Source organism: Sander lucioperca, chromosome 21, assembly GCF_008315115.2.
Source record: "Sander lucioperca isolate FBNREF2018 chromosome 21, SLUC_FBN_1.2, whole genome shotgun sequence".
In the NCBI taxonomy this organism is placed as follows: domain Eukaryota; kingdom Metazoa; phylum Chordata; class Actinopteri; order Perciformes; family Percidae; genus Sander; species Sander lucioperca.
In genome coordinates, this window is record NC_050193.1 from 5,331,844 (window position 1) to 5,347,325 (window position 15,482).

Genomic DNA, 15,482 nt, shown 5'->3' on the forward strand with positions numbered 1-15,482 from the left:
CAATGTGGGCAGTTTTAATACAAGCACATTCCATGCCTGGTTGATCAATGCTGAGGAATTAATCTTCGGGTCAAACCAGCAGTCATCTTGCTACCTGTGTGTAATGATGCATCGGCACTATAGACTCTAACAGTCTATGATCGGCTCAGATATTTCAGCGCATTCACAGGCTGTTGAAATTAACGGTTATGCGGTTCACAGGTGTGTGGCTTAACAGGAATATTTACAAATGGGTTAGGCGTGATTTCAGCCGGTCAGAGCCGAGTTTAGGAAATGCCCCTTTTTTCTGAAACTGTATCCGTTTGTTGTTCGTTTTGAAGTGAGCCTCTCATCACATTCATGTCTTGGCCTCTCCAGAATGAGCAGCACAGCAGCGGTGTGTGGGGGAGGGGAGCCAGAAACAAACTCCGTACACACACACACACACACACACACACACACACACACACACACACACACACACACCGCCAGGCCTGTCAGCAGCCGACGGACAAGTGCACAACTTTGTCACACTATTCACCTATTAATATCTGTAGCTACTGTTCCGCTAACAGCTGCTAAACTAAACGAACAACAGGACGACCGCAAACATTTCCCCTACCGTCAGAGGACACTGAGGGAATCCCACACCAATTTCCGAATAGATTTACAACCAGCAAAGCGATGGCACATATCTCCCGACTACCGCAATCACAATCTCTGAGCTGGGGAGAGAAAAAAGTGACATATACTTAACCGGTGAAAATCTTCTTGCTGCTTTCGAGTGCATCGGGCATTTGGGCCGGCACAAGTCACCGCCAACAGTGTCATAGTTGCGAATTGCAAGACTTTAAAAATAACAAAGAAAACAGTCCGCTCTCCACCTCTCCATGACTGTCTCTCACTGTCTGTGTGGAGCCGAAACTACACAGCAGATGATGCACAGCGCCTCGCCCGTTCAATACACAAATTGCCAGTATTTAGTTTTGCTACATATGCGGTAGGCTACACTAATTTTTGTCTCCCTCTCTTAAGAATTTAAATAAATATCTTGAAAATTAGGTTGTAACATTTCCTTTCTTGCTTCTTAGCTTACAATCTGCTGAAAAATGGATCAACATTTAAAAAATATTTGATATCTTACAAAAATCGAAAATAGTATGCCATATTGGCTGATCTTTTGAGTAACCTAATTCAAACCTCTATTGAGGGAAGAAATCAATACATTCAACATAATTTCAATACCACTGTAAGCATTCAATATGTAGCCTATTACAGGTATTATTGTGCCTATGTTGTTATATATGCTATAGGCTAGTAATGAGGAAGCTGAGGAAGGCTGAAGGTGCTTTGATCAGTTAAATCGTTGTTAAATCAGCTTACCATGTGGACGTTTTAACTTTCCTGTTAGGTGGTGCATTCAAGCTAACTTTATTGTGTTATCTTCTGTATAAACACTAGAGCCATCAACATGCCAGTTTGCACCAATAGACACAATTTATTTTTACTGTTCCGGCTGAGAATGTCACACAGTGAGCACAAAGAACTGCAATAATGTGTGTTTATAAGTTGTAACAACTAGTGCTGTTGCAGCAGCAGCAGCACTGTTAGATACACTTGATCGTGTCATTACCTTATGACTTTACAGTGCAAAGACTAAATAATAGACTAAACGCAGCAATAAAGGCTGTTGTCAGTCGCCATGCTTTCATGCCAGGCAATCATTGAGCAGTCACACGGTTTTACTGAGCCTAAGATGAAAGGCTAATGGGACACCATAAAAACATAAACGCATTTGATTATGTAATTACATCAAACCATTTGGGCGCACGAGAAAGAGCAGAACATACAGTATATATTTCACACCCTGTCTCATCACATCACCTGAATTGCCAGCTCAAACCCAGAAACCTATAGGTTAAAGTGTGCAGTGTACACAGTGCTTACAATATTTATGCCAGCAAGATCAAACATGAAAAAGACTCAGCACACTTCAGCTTCCTCGAGGCAAAATTGATTTTGGGCAACAATATTGAAGCATCATGATACTCAAACACTCTTTTCTAACACTATTTCTATTATTGTTATTTTCAATAGCATTTCAATGTTCTCACATCATAGATATCAAAAAGCCAAGACTTTTTCTACTAGAAAATCTTGACAATGTTTTAGAATGAATATATGATGGCCCTTTAAAACATATCACATGAAGATGATTGAGAAAATGCTGATTAACATTAAAATCAACATGTTTTACCTTGAGTTTAATTGTCTTCCTCACACATCCTCCAGCAGTACATCCATTTACTGAGAATTCCATTGCACGATTATTTAACACATCGGGCTGCAGTAATGGTAGCATCACTCTCATCACCTTGACCCGAGAAGGCCTGGCCAAAGCAGAATGTCGCCATAATAGATTGTCTTTTCCATCCATTTGTTCCTGTAGAAGAATAAATATGTGTTAAGTCTGCCTTGCACACAGCAGAAAGAAAGAATATTGAGGAACTACTGTATGATTTTATTTTTGCAATGTTAATGACATTTCTGTACATATTATACTCCATATGCTTCAATATTTCTTCAATATAAATTCATTTTAAAAGTCTACTTCTTAATTTGAGAATAACATTTTATCATTATACCAGTAACATAAGGAAAGCTCCCACCTTATATGCCCCTACTGAAAAAAATGTTTGCTTTATTCTTTTTTTATATCCCCAGCATGGGACACTGTTGTTAAAAACACACACAAATCTAGACAGAATCAAACCAGGATGATTTTATTGCATGACAGTACATTTTCTGTTTAACAACACACAAAACAACAAAATATACCGCTTAATACCACTACTTTAGACGTAATATCTGGTAAGAAATATCACATGAAGTTCCGCTATTCACAGTTTACAGCTTTGAGAATCAGCCATTACTTCCAGGTGTCTGGACCCATCGTGAAGCCTCAGCAGTAAATCACATATCAAATTAAAGTTTACACAGCACCCCCTCTAAGCCCATCCCAGTTTTTCTGCGCGCTTGAGCAATGCTGATTTATCAGCAGTGCTTTTTTTAAAGATCAAAACGGTGGTCAGAACCTGCAATGATCAAATGGAGGGCAGTGCTGATGAAGAGAAATAAGAGAAAGGAACACATGAATGAGTGCTGCAGACAGCTGGTGTGGGTTTTCAGATCAGTCCCTACACCAGCAGCTACAGTTTCTTAGTTAATCAAAAGAGGAGGACCATGAAAACACAAACTAGAAACGCAACCTGATAACTGATGCGGCTTAAGAAGCCTGATGGGACTACCCATCAGTCAACCCTGATCAAAAGCTGTGTCTGATGTTGATAGACTTCTCACAATCAGAGGTTCAAGGATACATCCCTAATGATATACTCATGTACAGCAGAAAAATATGAATGTACATGGAGTTGTGTGGATTTCCATTTTTAAAACACCCCACACCCACTCATATGTAATCTTTTATCTCTTCTAACGCTTTTTTCTGTGGTCTATAGAGCATCTACTGAACTCTAAATTACTACTAATTAGCTCAACTTCTTTTGTTTCAAAACTGGACCATACTGAATGATACATTTTACATTAAGATTACTTTAAAGGCATTTGGGCTTTTGCCATCCAACCATGAAGGTAATGCTATCCATACAGGATGTATTGTGTATCTTGGGTATTGTGAATCTTGTACATAGCATACATTTTACATCACTGATCTACCAGGATTATCACAAATAACCTTTTCAGTACAGACACAGCTGTGAGCACACAGACTTAAATTATAATAACTTATACATTTAATAATAGCTAATTATCAAATAATCATCAAAAGTAATGTATGGTCATTTTTTACAGTACATTAATCCATTCTATAAAGCTTTATTTGCACCACGAAGATGAACTTTTTTCCCCTTGTATCACAATGTCAAATGATAATGCATTTTGACTTCTACTGGCATCCTATTTAAGAAAAACAACCTTCACAAACATGTTTACAGTAAACTGCAATAGAAGTCCTCTCCGGGAACCATCACCTAATCATGGTGGAGAGCAGGATCAGTGCACACAATTGTGCCGCCCCTCTATTTGCAACGTACAATACACCAACAATAACACGCAGCCAATATAAGCCATAAGCAAAAAACAGCAACAACACAAACGCCAATCACGAAAATTGTCAACAGTTATTAAAGTAGGCCGACAACGCTACAACAACGGCACCAACAGGTCTGCAGCATAAAAAATCCAATAGGTTCCAAACGCCTTTACAGCAGTCATGACAGCACATCTATTTTCTAAATAATGAAATTTCAACTCCTCTAAATAGCGACTGTAATAGTATTGCAAATCTTTATATAGCCTAAACAAAACCTTGTGCGTTAAACACACGGACACACACACTATAGGCCTACACACAAGTGCGCAGCAAGGTGCATCTCAGCAGGTTCACAACTTAAAACCACTAGAGAAAAAAAAGCTTATCTTACTTTTTTCTGTGTGCATCATCCCTGGGGAAATCAATTAATTTGACCTGATATGGTCCTCTCTCTGTCAAAATGTCTATTAATTCTTGCGTTATTGTTGTTGGCTATTTGCTGGGCTCTTATATGCTTCGGCACCCTCCGTGTACAGATAGCGACGCTATATGTTCAGCAGCCTCAATGTCACTGTCACGCCCGGCAGCGCCTGTGGCTCCACCGGTCTTCAATAGTAGCAGCTAGCAACAGCGGTAGCAGCTAGCAACAGCGGTAGCACTGATTACGCCGGTCTCCGGGGCTCTGGAAGGGCCAGCATCCTGCTTTTTACTCCCACCAGGATCAATATAAAATATTTCAATAAAGAATCATTTTGTTGCTTACTCCTTTGCTATTTTTCTTTTTTTGTACTCACAACCAGACAGTTTTGGTTGTATAGACATGGTTGTACAGTGTTCCGACCTCTGACCTGTGAGAACTGGGGATGGGGGGCGCTTATTGGTGATTTTGATGACAGACACACATTCCTCACCAATGGACTACAAGAGGCGACAAAATGAGGGCCAAACAAAACAGTTGAAACATTTTTTATTGCCTTGCCAAAGTGCTGCTCTAGGCCATTGCCTAGTATGCCTATGCACATGCGTCGGCGCTGGTCGAGAGGTTTGTGGGTCCCTATGAACCTAAAGAGAGCCTGGTGCTCCTGGTACGGTCTCCCATGGCAAAGTGGTCTCAGGCGCGGGGCCAGACTAACAATTGGTTTATAAAGACTCCTATGGAAAAACGCAGTGGAGGTCAGGGGCCTCAACGGACCAGACCTGGGTGGCAGAGGCTGGCTCTGGGGACATGGAACATGGGAAAAGGAGCCGGAACTTGTGCAGGAGGTGGAGCGCTAGCAGTTAGATATGGTGGGGCTTACCTCTACGCACAATCCTCTCATAGTACTCCTGGATAGGGGATAGACTCTATTCTAAGGTGACCAGATTTCTGAGACAAAATCCGGGGACATTTTCAGCTCAGAAGCGTAAATACCTCCAAAAAAGGTAATGTTTTTATCTTTGTTTTAACTTAAAACGGGGACACTGCCCCAGGGGCATCACTAGACCTAGAGCTGCACTGGGGCACAAGCCCCCTAGGGGGATCCATGGGCATGCTCCCCTGTAAGAAAATTTTGTCTATTTTAACGTTTAAATGCATCAATCTGGTGCACTTTGAAAAGAAATTCAGAGGTTAGACTTGATTATTCTTATCTATGGATGGAAATATTTGTGCTGTAGCCTGAACTATTTTGCACTTCAGAATTATAACCATGCACACACAGGTGGAATAGTTTTTTCTTCATATTTTTGCATTAATGTCACTAGGAAGCATACCAGTAGAAATATATATTCATATTTGTAAGTGGGATATATATATATATATATATAAGTAAGTGGGATTGTCTGGAATCTGGCAAGATAATAACCATTATGGTGGGATACATTGGCTAAGCAATTTACAAAAAAGTCTGTGCTACATAAATAGTTTACATGAGAATACATTATAATTTTGGCCCTTTGGCTGAGTCTCTTTCTGTCAGAGGGAGAGCAGGAGTGTGGTTGTGAAGAAGTTGGTAATTTCATGGCGCAGAGTAACACTTTTGCATGCACTATATCTGTGTCACATTCTCATTAGGGGCCAAGCCCCCCTAAAGGTCTAATCCTAGAATCGCCCCTGCTGCTACTTCATACTTGTACTCCACTAGACCTCAGAGGGAAATGTTGTAATGTTTTCTGCACTACATTTATCTGACAGCTTTTGCTTTATTGCTTCACACTGGGCTTCTTTCTGCAACAGCTCATTGAGTATCGGATAACATTAAAACTATTGAGGAAATATTTTCCTTTGACATTGATCCAGTATTAAACGAGATCGCTGCAGTCGGCAACGGTAAAACAAGCTACAATGTAAGTTAATAGGACATCAATTGTCCAGCTTGTATTTACGTTCATAAAAGTGCTCGTTTTGCCACTTACAGGCTCAGATTAATATTCTAAGTGTTTGACAACATTATGGAAAGGATTTCTAAAGAGGTCGACCTTTCTGTTAAAGAGTAAGATCCTTTTTTAAAACATAAAAAAGTCTGCGAAATTGCGTTCGCTAAACCCACCAGACTCCATGTAAATAAACAGTAATTTTAGCATCGTAAAATGGGCATTCTAGAACATCTCTGAGCTCTGAGAAGCGCTTGCACTGGGTGTCTTGAGCCTGCGCGTGTAAGGTGCACGACTATTTAATTCCTCGGGTCTGTCAGTCACAGTGAAAAACGGGGACATTTCTGGGGACAGGTCACCGAAATCGGGGACTGTCCCCGGAAACCGGGGATGTCTGGTCACCCTACTCTGTTCTTCTCTGGAGTTGTCCAGGGTATGAGGCACCGGGCGGGCGTCGGGATACTCACAAGCACCTGGCTGAGCACCGCTATGTTGGAGTTTACCCCGGTGGACGAGAGTGTCGCCTCCCTACGTCTACGGGTTGTGGTGGGGGAAACTCTGATTGTTGATTGTGCATATGTACCAAACAGCAGCTCAGAGTATTCAGCCTTCTTGGAGACCCTGAACGGACTCCTGCATGGGGCTCCATGGGAGACTTCAACGCGTACGTGGGCAATGATGGAAACACCTGGAGAAGTGTGATTGGGAGGAATGGCCTCCCTGATCTAAACCTGAGCGGTTGTTTGTTGTTAGACTTCTGTGCTAGTCATGGATTGTCTATAACCAACACCATGTTTGAACATAAAGATGCTCATAAGTGTACGTGGTACCAGAGCACCTTAGGTCGAAGGTCGATGATCGATTTTGTGATCGTATCTTCTGACCTGAGGCTGCATGTTTTGGACACTTGAGTAAAGAGAGGGGCGGAGCTGTCAGCGGATCACCTTATGGTAGTGAGTTGGGTCAGGGGGTGGGGGAAGACTGGAGGAGGCCCCTGTCAGAAAGATCTTTAACTCACACCTCCGGTGGAGCTTTTCTGGCATCCCTGTTCAGGTTAGGGCCGTTGAAAAGGCAATGTTCTGCGGTGGGGTGCTGTGGTCTCAAGGGATAGGTGCCACAAGGGGCGGTTACCCTCGAACACCATGGTGAACACCGGTGGTCAGGGAAGAATCTAACTAAAGAAGGAATCCTTCTGGGATATGTTATCCCGGACGACTCCAGAAGCGGCTGCAAAGTACCGACAGGCCCGAAGGGCTGCAACCTCTGCTGGGAAAGAGGCAAAGCAGCGGGTGTGGGAAAAATTCGGGGAAGCCATGGGGATGGACTTCAGTCGGCACCAAGGTATTTGTGAAAAACCGTCTGCCACTTCAGGAGGGGGAAACAGGGAACCATCCAAGCTATGTACAGTAAGGATGGGATACTGTTGACCTCAACTGAGGAGATAATTGGGCGGTGGAAGGAGCAATTTGAGGAATCCAACTAATTCAATTCAATTCAATTTTATTTATAGTATCAAATCATAACAAGAGTTATCTCGAGACACTTTACAAATAGAGTAGGTCTAGACCACACTCTGTAGTTTACGAAGCCCCAACTATTACAGTGGTTGCCTCAAGAGCAAGCATTAGCAGTAGCTAGTGCGACAGTGGCAAGGAAAAACTCCCTTTTTTGTTAGGAAGAAACCTCGGACAGACCCAGACTCTTGGTAGGCGGTGTCTGACGGCACCGGTTGGGGGTGTGATGAATGGTGGCAATAATAGTCACAATAAAGATAGTGGAACAGTGGCCACAGTGGTAGTCGTAGGCTGATATGGGATAGTCATCAATTTCCCTGGTGAAAGTAACTGAGTTAGTCAAACAACTCCACAGTAGCAAAGCCCCGGGAAATTATGAGATCCGTCCAAAAATGCTGAAAGCTTTGGGTGTGGAGGGGCTATCTTAGATGACACGCCTATTTAACATTGCGTAGAAGTCTGGGACAGTGCCCAAGGAGTGGCAGATTGGGGTGGCGGTTCCCTTGTTCCAAAAGGGGGACCAGGCACTGTGTTCCAATTACAAGGGTTTCAGACTTCTCAGCCTTCCTGGTAAAGTCTACTCCAAGGTGCGGGAAAGGAGGGTTCGGCCGATAATCAAACCTCAGATTGAAGAGGAACAATGCCGATTCCGTCTTGGTCATGGAACAACGGACCAGCTCTTCACTCCTCCAGGATCCTGAAGGGGGCCTAGGAGTATGCCCATCCGGTCTACATGTGTTTTGTGCAGCAGTTGAAGATGAGTAAGTTATTGAGTGAAGAGCAAAAAGTTGTGTGACCAGAAGGTTTATAAATGAAATCCCTTGAATATCTAAAAACGGCTGTGTGTAGAGGGTGGATAAAAATGACTCTTCCCTTCCTCAGCAACTACAAACAAGAAACCCTTGAGCAACTGGCCCAGTGAAGCTGCTCAGCAGACAGAGGAACAATAGAAGACGCTTCTCTGTTCAGTTCTGTGACTGTATGAACCAGGTTGTTAATGAAATCAGCTAAGCTCATGTAAAAGTAGTATATTGTGTCAGAATTGTTGAAGACAATGTAGTTGTTAAAAGCCTTCAATGATAGTTATTGAGTTATTTGTTAATGTTTTATGTGTTCACTGATCAGTAGTATTAATTTCTGATTACAGAAAAATGCAAATTCTGTAGTTTGTCAAAAGTAATTATAATCATGGCTTGTAAAGAAAGATGTTCGAAATTATACTGATGTTTTAAAAAGATTTTTCCTGCTGCAGTTAAGTGTTACCAGAGGACAACTTCATGTTTCCCAATTCAGTGCTTTCAGTTTGTCTTTTGTTCCACCTGTCAGTGTGGATTTAGACTCCCTAGTAGGCCTTGAAATAGGCTTATCTCTGTTGAAGATTCTCTGATGAACAAAAGCCCATTAAGACATGTAAATGAATGCTCCCATTCTGAGCACACACAATAGAGATTTCTATTTTTCAAATTGGCTGTGTTCAAAGAATTCAAAAAAGTTAAGATGAACAAAAGAAACAACAAACGGGACAATACCTCTTTCAAAACCCTCAAAACTAAAAATGGAAAACATACACATGCAGGGCTTACAGACTAAACTGAGAGACTCAAAACCATAAATATGATTGACCAAGTTATTACAGATAAGAGGGTTTTAATAAAAATGTGTCAGGCATATTAAAGTTATTCAATGTCTGTTATAAGTTCTGAAATGAAAGAGTAATATCAAAAGACTGTCAGAAAATGTATTCTGGAGTCCTGCTGATGTCCTTTGTCCTGGCTGAATATATCATGACTAACAAGCCTTGGAGTGGATTAGGCACAGAGGATTGAGCAATTTTCAGACTTGAGTTTATTTTGCTGGATATTATAGCTCACAGAGCCCTATATTCCCACAAGAAGGGAAACATCTTATTAAAAAGGCCCATATTTCCAATGGTGATGTAATACCAAAGACAAACATCCGTAACCATGTACCAGATGTTAAAAGTACATTGTCAGACATCTGCTGGCTTGAAAAAAAATCAAATTAATTTAAGCGTTAAGTCTATCGGGGTCTTCGGTAGTCTGGTCATGGGATGCACATTCACTGGTCAAATCAAATGATGTGCTTCGGTTTTGATGAGAGGGAGGACACAACAAACCCAGTATGGCACTGACATGAAAAACGATAACAGACATAAAAGAATGATAAACAATACAATGGAAAGTTACTGGTAACCATAGTTTTCATCATCAAGAGATTCAAAAGCAGACATCATATCTGCTGGTTACCTTATTGTGTCGTTCTTGGTTTTGTTGTGTTGAATCGCAGACTACTCCCACCGCTTTTCTATGGATCGAGTATAGTCCTTCGTAGTCTGCAGTAAAGACTGTCGCCATCTTTAATCACAACAGAGTCCATCTGTCGATGGTTCTTCCCTTTCTACCCTCTCTTTCTCTGTTCCAGTCTCTCTGTTCCAGCCCTGTCTGTTTGTTGTGGGGGGTTCTTATTTTCCATCCAACATCAAACCACCATATCGACAGGCTCATGGGCCGCCCAGTAGGGGGCCAGCTTGAACATGCTGCATTGGCTGTTGTCCTTTTCTAAAGCCGCAGATTAACTGACCACATTTATTTTTCTCAGGAGGATACAGATAGCCTGCAAAAAATGATTTCAGCTGTCAGGCCTTTGATTTCAACAAGCTTGGTCTCAAAGCTCCTCCATGATTGTCCCTGAACGCATCTTTCACTCAGATGTTCGGATTGATGGGATTTAGAGCTCTCTTTGATTGAGACCACATCTGTATAGTAACTACTTTCAAATGTGTGTATTAATTTACGACTGATTCTGATCATTTGTACCAAAACACTGTTTTGACATGTTTTTACATTTCCAGCTGTTCCATCATATGTAACGTAGAAATTACATCTTCCTTTTTAGCAAAGCTCAGCTGGAATTCTTTGATCTCATTCTCACCAATTGGAAGTAAATGAGACCTGAGCAGCCCCGACTACATTTATAAGTTTAATCAGACAGTCAACTAATGTATTTCATTTAAAGTGATACATCCTTTTTGTTCCTCCTCGTCCCTCTTTGCGTTCATGCCTGCATGCAAAAGCATATCTGGTTTACTGTCACTGTTTTGTTCCACCAAACTCTTTTAATGAACAATAAGAGAAGTTGAATTTCAAAATGGTAGATGCTCTCACCTTCCTCTCCTGCTGGGTGGCTCGTCGGATCTTGTTTCTGTGGTCCGCCATGACTGGGCGCAGTCCCCTGCCTGCCACTCTGCAATACTTTCTCATACTCATGAACCTGTTTCTGATTCTTACTAGTGTGTTCCTGAAAAAAGAGCATCTTTACTTTATATTGCAGCTTCAGCCGTGCGACCCTATTGGAGGAAACAAGGACCAGATGATTGTCTGCACGATCGTATTGTAGCTATGGTAACAGACCCAACAGGCATGAGTGATGTGCACCTAATTGCTCCGTACACATTAAGCAACAGAAAAAAGAAAAACATAAATTGTTGAGTCAAATCAAATTGGTTTCTTAGACATTAGACATTTCAGACTCAAAGCCTTTTTATAATGAACTGCATTACAATGTGATATTTTGTTAAAACTTGCATCTATCTGCTGTATGAAGTTGTGAAAATAGCCCAGTGAATAAGGAGATGAATGCAAAGAAAGGAGGAGAAATATAGATGAAAAGACATTTTGGAGAGAGAGGGATAGATAATATTGCCTTTGTTATGTAGCTTTATCAGCTGCTTACCTTTCAACTGGATTTCACACTTGCATGTCTGGTTGTAGCCAGGGTCAGATCCAGCATACCCTTCTCACAATGACCAATTTTCTCCTCACACTGCACCAGCAAAGACTCACTGTGTTGGCTGCCACTTTCATTTGTCTGGATTGTGATGCATTTAAACACATTTTATTTCCAGATTTTAACTTGTCATTGCTCTGTACAAACATGCAGGTGAATTAATATTGGCATTTTGCCAAAATAAAACAAGTTGCAAAAGACTAGCAGGAATGAGATTATAAGACATCACAAGATAAACACAGATATACCAAATTGATGAGCTCTTCAAAACTTCTTGAATGATTTGAAAAAACTCAGGATGTCTGATATGTTGTTCAGAACAGGGACATATTGTATGCTGTACAGTATCATAACGTATGTCTAGCTATGGCTTCACATACTTTTATTTTATTTTATGAATCCTTGATTTTAGTTAATGTAGTGGGTGTAGGCTACTGTATACAGAAAATTAGCTAACCTCAAGTTCTATGGCATGGTAGCAAAACTTTCCACAGAACAGAATCCCAGTCTATATAAATAGATAATACTCCATAGAAAGTTTAAGATGAGGTGTTATTCTTTTGCCTTAGGGTGGTCCAAGAAAATTGTTCAGCTTGCTCTAACACTAAAATTCTTAACAAACAACATCTGAAGATAAAGTAATGCTAATGTTAGCATTTAGCTAACGTCAGCATTTTTTCTTAATGCTAAACGAAAACTCTTAACTTTCTAAAATCTATCAACACGATTCTGCATTTGCTACAATCATAGTTTGTTCGTCAGCAGTGTGTTCAGTTCACAGCGTGGTGTAAGACAAGGAAGAACAGGTGAGGTAATTGGAACATAACTGTAACATTAATAGCTAGCTAACGTCCCACTCAATACAGAACTAAACTAGCTAACGTTACAAATTACAAGTAACTGAAGCTAACTAATCTGTATCAAAATATGGAAACCACTATATTGTGTATACACAACCGTATAGTCTTTACACATTTTAAAAGGTATGGGAAATATGCTTATTCGCTTTTTTTGTTGAGAGATGATTGATACCACTTCCAGAATTTAGGCTACCACCAGCAGGTTAGCTTAGTGCAGACTGAAAACAAGGCGCATAGCTAGCCTGACTATATCCAAAGTTAACAAAAGTCCACTTACCAGCACCTCTAAAGCTCATGAATTAGCATGTTGTATCTTGTTTATTTAATCTGTACAAAAACCTAAGTGTACAAAACAATTTGTGGGTTTACTGGGGGTTAGAGGCCAAATTTCTTGGCGGTTGCCCAGCAACCAGCGGAACTCCAGGAAGTTAGCTGTTACTGGTCCCTTAGTTGAATTAGTGGCTGCTAAAATTGAAATTAAAATATTAACATATTTTTTACATGGTGATATGAGAAGGAGCCTTACAAAAAGACAATTGCTGTAATTTTAAATGAATGCAGACATTTCTGTGGATCTCTCAGGCAGCAAGGAATACAATTTTTCTGATATAGAGCAATCTCAATAGGCTGTTCATGTAGGCTAGTTGTGGTGTGGCTGATGATGTCATGTTATGAGCTATGAAACGTGTGGTCATGTCCTCATTAGCCGCCAATTAATATTTGTGATGTGTTCCATAGTGTTTTAGCATGTTTAACAATCAACTCACATGCTTAGGGATATAAAGCAGCCAGAGAAGGCTTGCTAGATTGGTGCAGCATACCATTTTGCTGGACAGTTATCAGAATTCAGACATAGGCAATGTACTTGAGTCTCACTCTTGTTTACATAAAAGAAGAGCAAGCTCTGTTCAGAACAAAGTGTGCCTGTTAAACAAAAAATGTTCTCACACATTCAGGGCACAGGGGTATTCCTGAACAAGCACAGCAAAATAAGATGATTTTTCAAAGCAATAAACTGATAAATAATTAAATAGAATGCTGGAGTAATACTTTTTATTCTCTCAGGGAGTGAGCTGCTCAGTGTTCCCCACATGAACAAAAAATGCCCCAGATCCATGTGATCTCTGACTGGAACATACTGTATCTCTCAGGTTGTGATGTTTCAGGGGTTTATGAGAAAAAGGCAGAGCTGCTAAAAGGAATCACTTTCACTTGACATTATAAAATAAACTCTAACCCCCTCAAGCAAATTCAAATCATTTAGATTTACTCAGGATGTTTATCCTGTTTTATCAACTTGCTTGATAAAGCTTCATGTTAAGGGCATGAAGGTCCTAAATAACAGAGAAAAAATAAATATTCAATACTTCAAAGGATTACAGCTCAACAGTCAGCATTCACACTTCCACCAACAACCTTGGGACTTGGAGATGTGGCATGTATCTGCAAATTATCATTGCTGACTTGTGGGTGCAATAAACATAAATGCTATCTAAATATCATTTTAGGTAAATATTTCGAACAGATGGAACAATAAAGCATGGCTGGACTTTCAGAGAAACTGTCACATTTCAAGGTGGTCTGAATTTAATCTACCTATGTGGTTTATTTAATTTATTTAAGAGAAGCCTCCTCTTTTGATCTGTGTTCTGACGACTTGCTATAAGCAGGTCAAGGTAAACTCTCCACATCTGTGATTTTCACTGCTAACTCATTCCCAATGGAAATGAGTCTTATTCATTTTTCAAACAGCCTCTAGGATATCTGATCCAAAAAAAAGAGAAAAAAGCCCCTCAGGCAGCATTCATCTTTGATGTTTTGAAAAGAAAGACAGTGAAAAGCTGCAGTCTGTGCTTCATGCATATTGTATTGCTTAGAGAAGAATTACAAGCAGCCTACTGGTTATCATGTTAGTTATGCAAGCTCAATCTCAGTCTGTTCAACACTGATTCAGAACAAAATTTCTTGACAGTAAGGCACAGATTGCCATTCAATTTAGTTTGGATATTAGGTCCAAGGAAGATTGGTGATTATGGTGACCCACTGACACCACTGTTAGACCAAAATTTGACCAAATGTTGACATATTGTTTTGTGATTTTCGTCATACATTATGGTAGCTCAAAAACCAATGGTATATCACTTCATTGGCTCCTCTGACCTTTCCATCCACTATCAGCCTAATGGGTAGATTGACATGAATATCCCAAGGAGATGAACTCTTTGCACATGTTCTGTTTTGTAACATGTGCAGTTGGCTGCAGTGAAATTTGCTGAGCATAATGCTCCAGTGGCTTTTCTTTTATTAACAACCTCATTACACTACATCTAAGATTTCAAGAATAGCACAATGTTATTCTGTCCAGCCCATAGACTGTATATACACAGCCTATCATACACTTTGTAATGTGGGTGTAATATAATCATTAGGCTACAGCCTGTGGGTAGTGTTACCTACACTGGTTTGTTTCTCAAAAGGTTCAAGGTCATGCAAATTGGCTGTAGCAACGTAAGCACTTCTATCAGTTAATGTTTAACAAAACAATGAAGAGTAAAGACTGTAAAGAGCAAACTCTCACCTCCTTTGTTGTTAACACTGGAAGATGGAGAGCAGAGACCTCTGCTTGCTGAAAACTGCAAAAGAGAGACACATGTTGTTCACACATGGAAGATAACAGCCTCCCCTTGTGGCCGAATGACGACAATACATTTAGAAGGGTAGCGTATCTTAGCAGCTCATGATGAGAGGAAAGCTAGTCTCGGTGGTATGTAAAGGACAACAGTCCACTGGAGCCATATCTATGATACACCCAAAAACGGTTGCTCTACAAAATGGTTCGAGACGGATTTTTTCAGCGCA

At 40.5% G+C, this 15,482-nt stretch overlaps 1 protein-coding gene across 8 annotated transcripts in view; it reads right to left on the reverse strand.

The window, feature by feature from the left end:
* Positions 1 to 11,804, reverse strand: part of axin1 (axin 1) — a 34,410-nt gene extending 22,606 nt beyond the window's left edge. For 5 of the 8 annotated variants that reach the window (XR_004107319.2, XM_031312643.2, XM_031312644.2 and 2 more), the window contains exon 1: positions 737 to 941. The gene's annotated coding sequence lies outside the window, so the exon portion shown is untranslated. Of the gene's footprint in view, positions 1 to 601; positions 702 to 736; positions 942 to 2,236; positions 2,423 to 10,223; positions 10,530 to 11,141; positions 11,324 to 11,709 lie in introns of those variants that run through there. The other 3 variants (XM_035996779.1, XM_031312638.2, XM_031312640.2) reach the window with 3 other exon arrangements.
* Between the last annotated feature and the right edge of the window lie 3,678 nt (positions 11,805 to 15,482).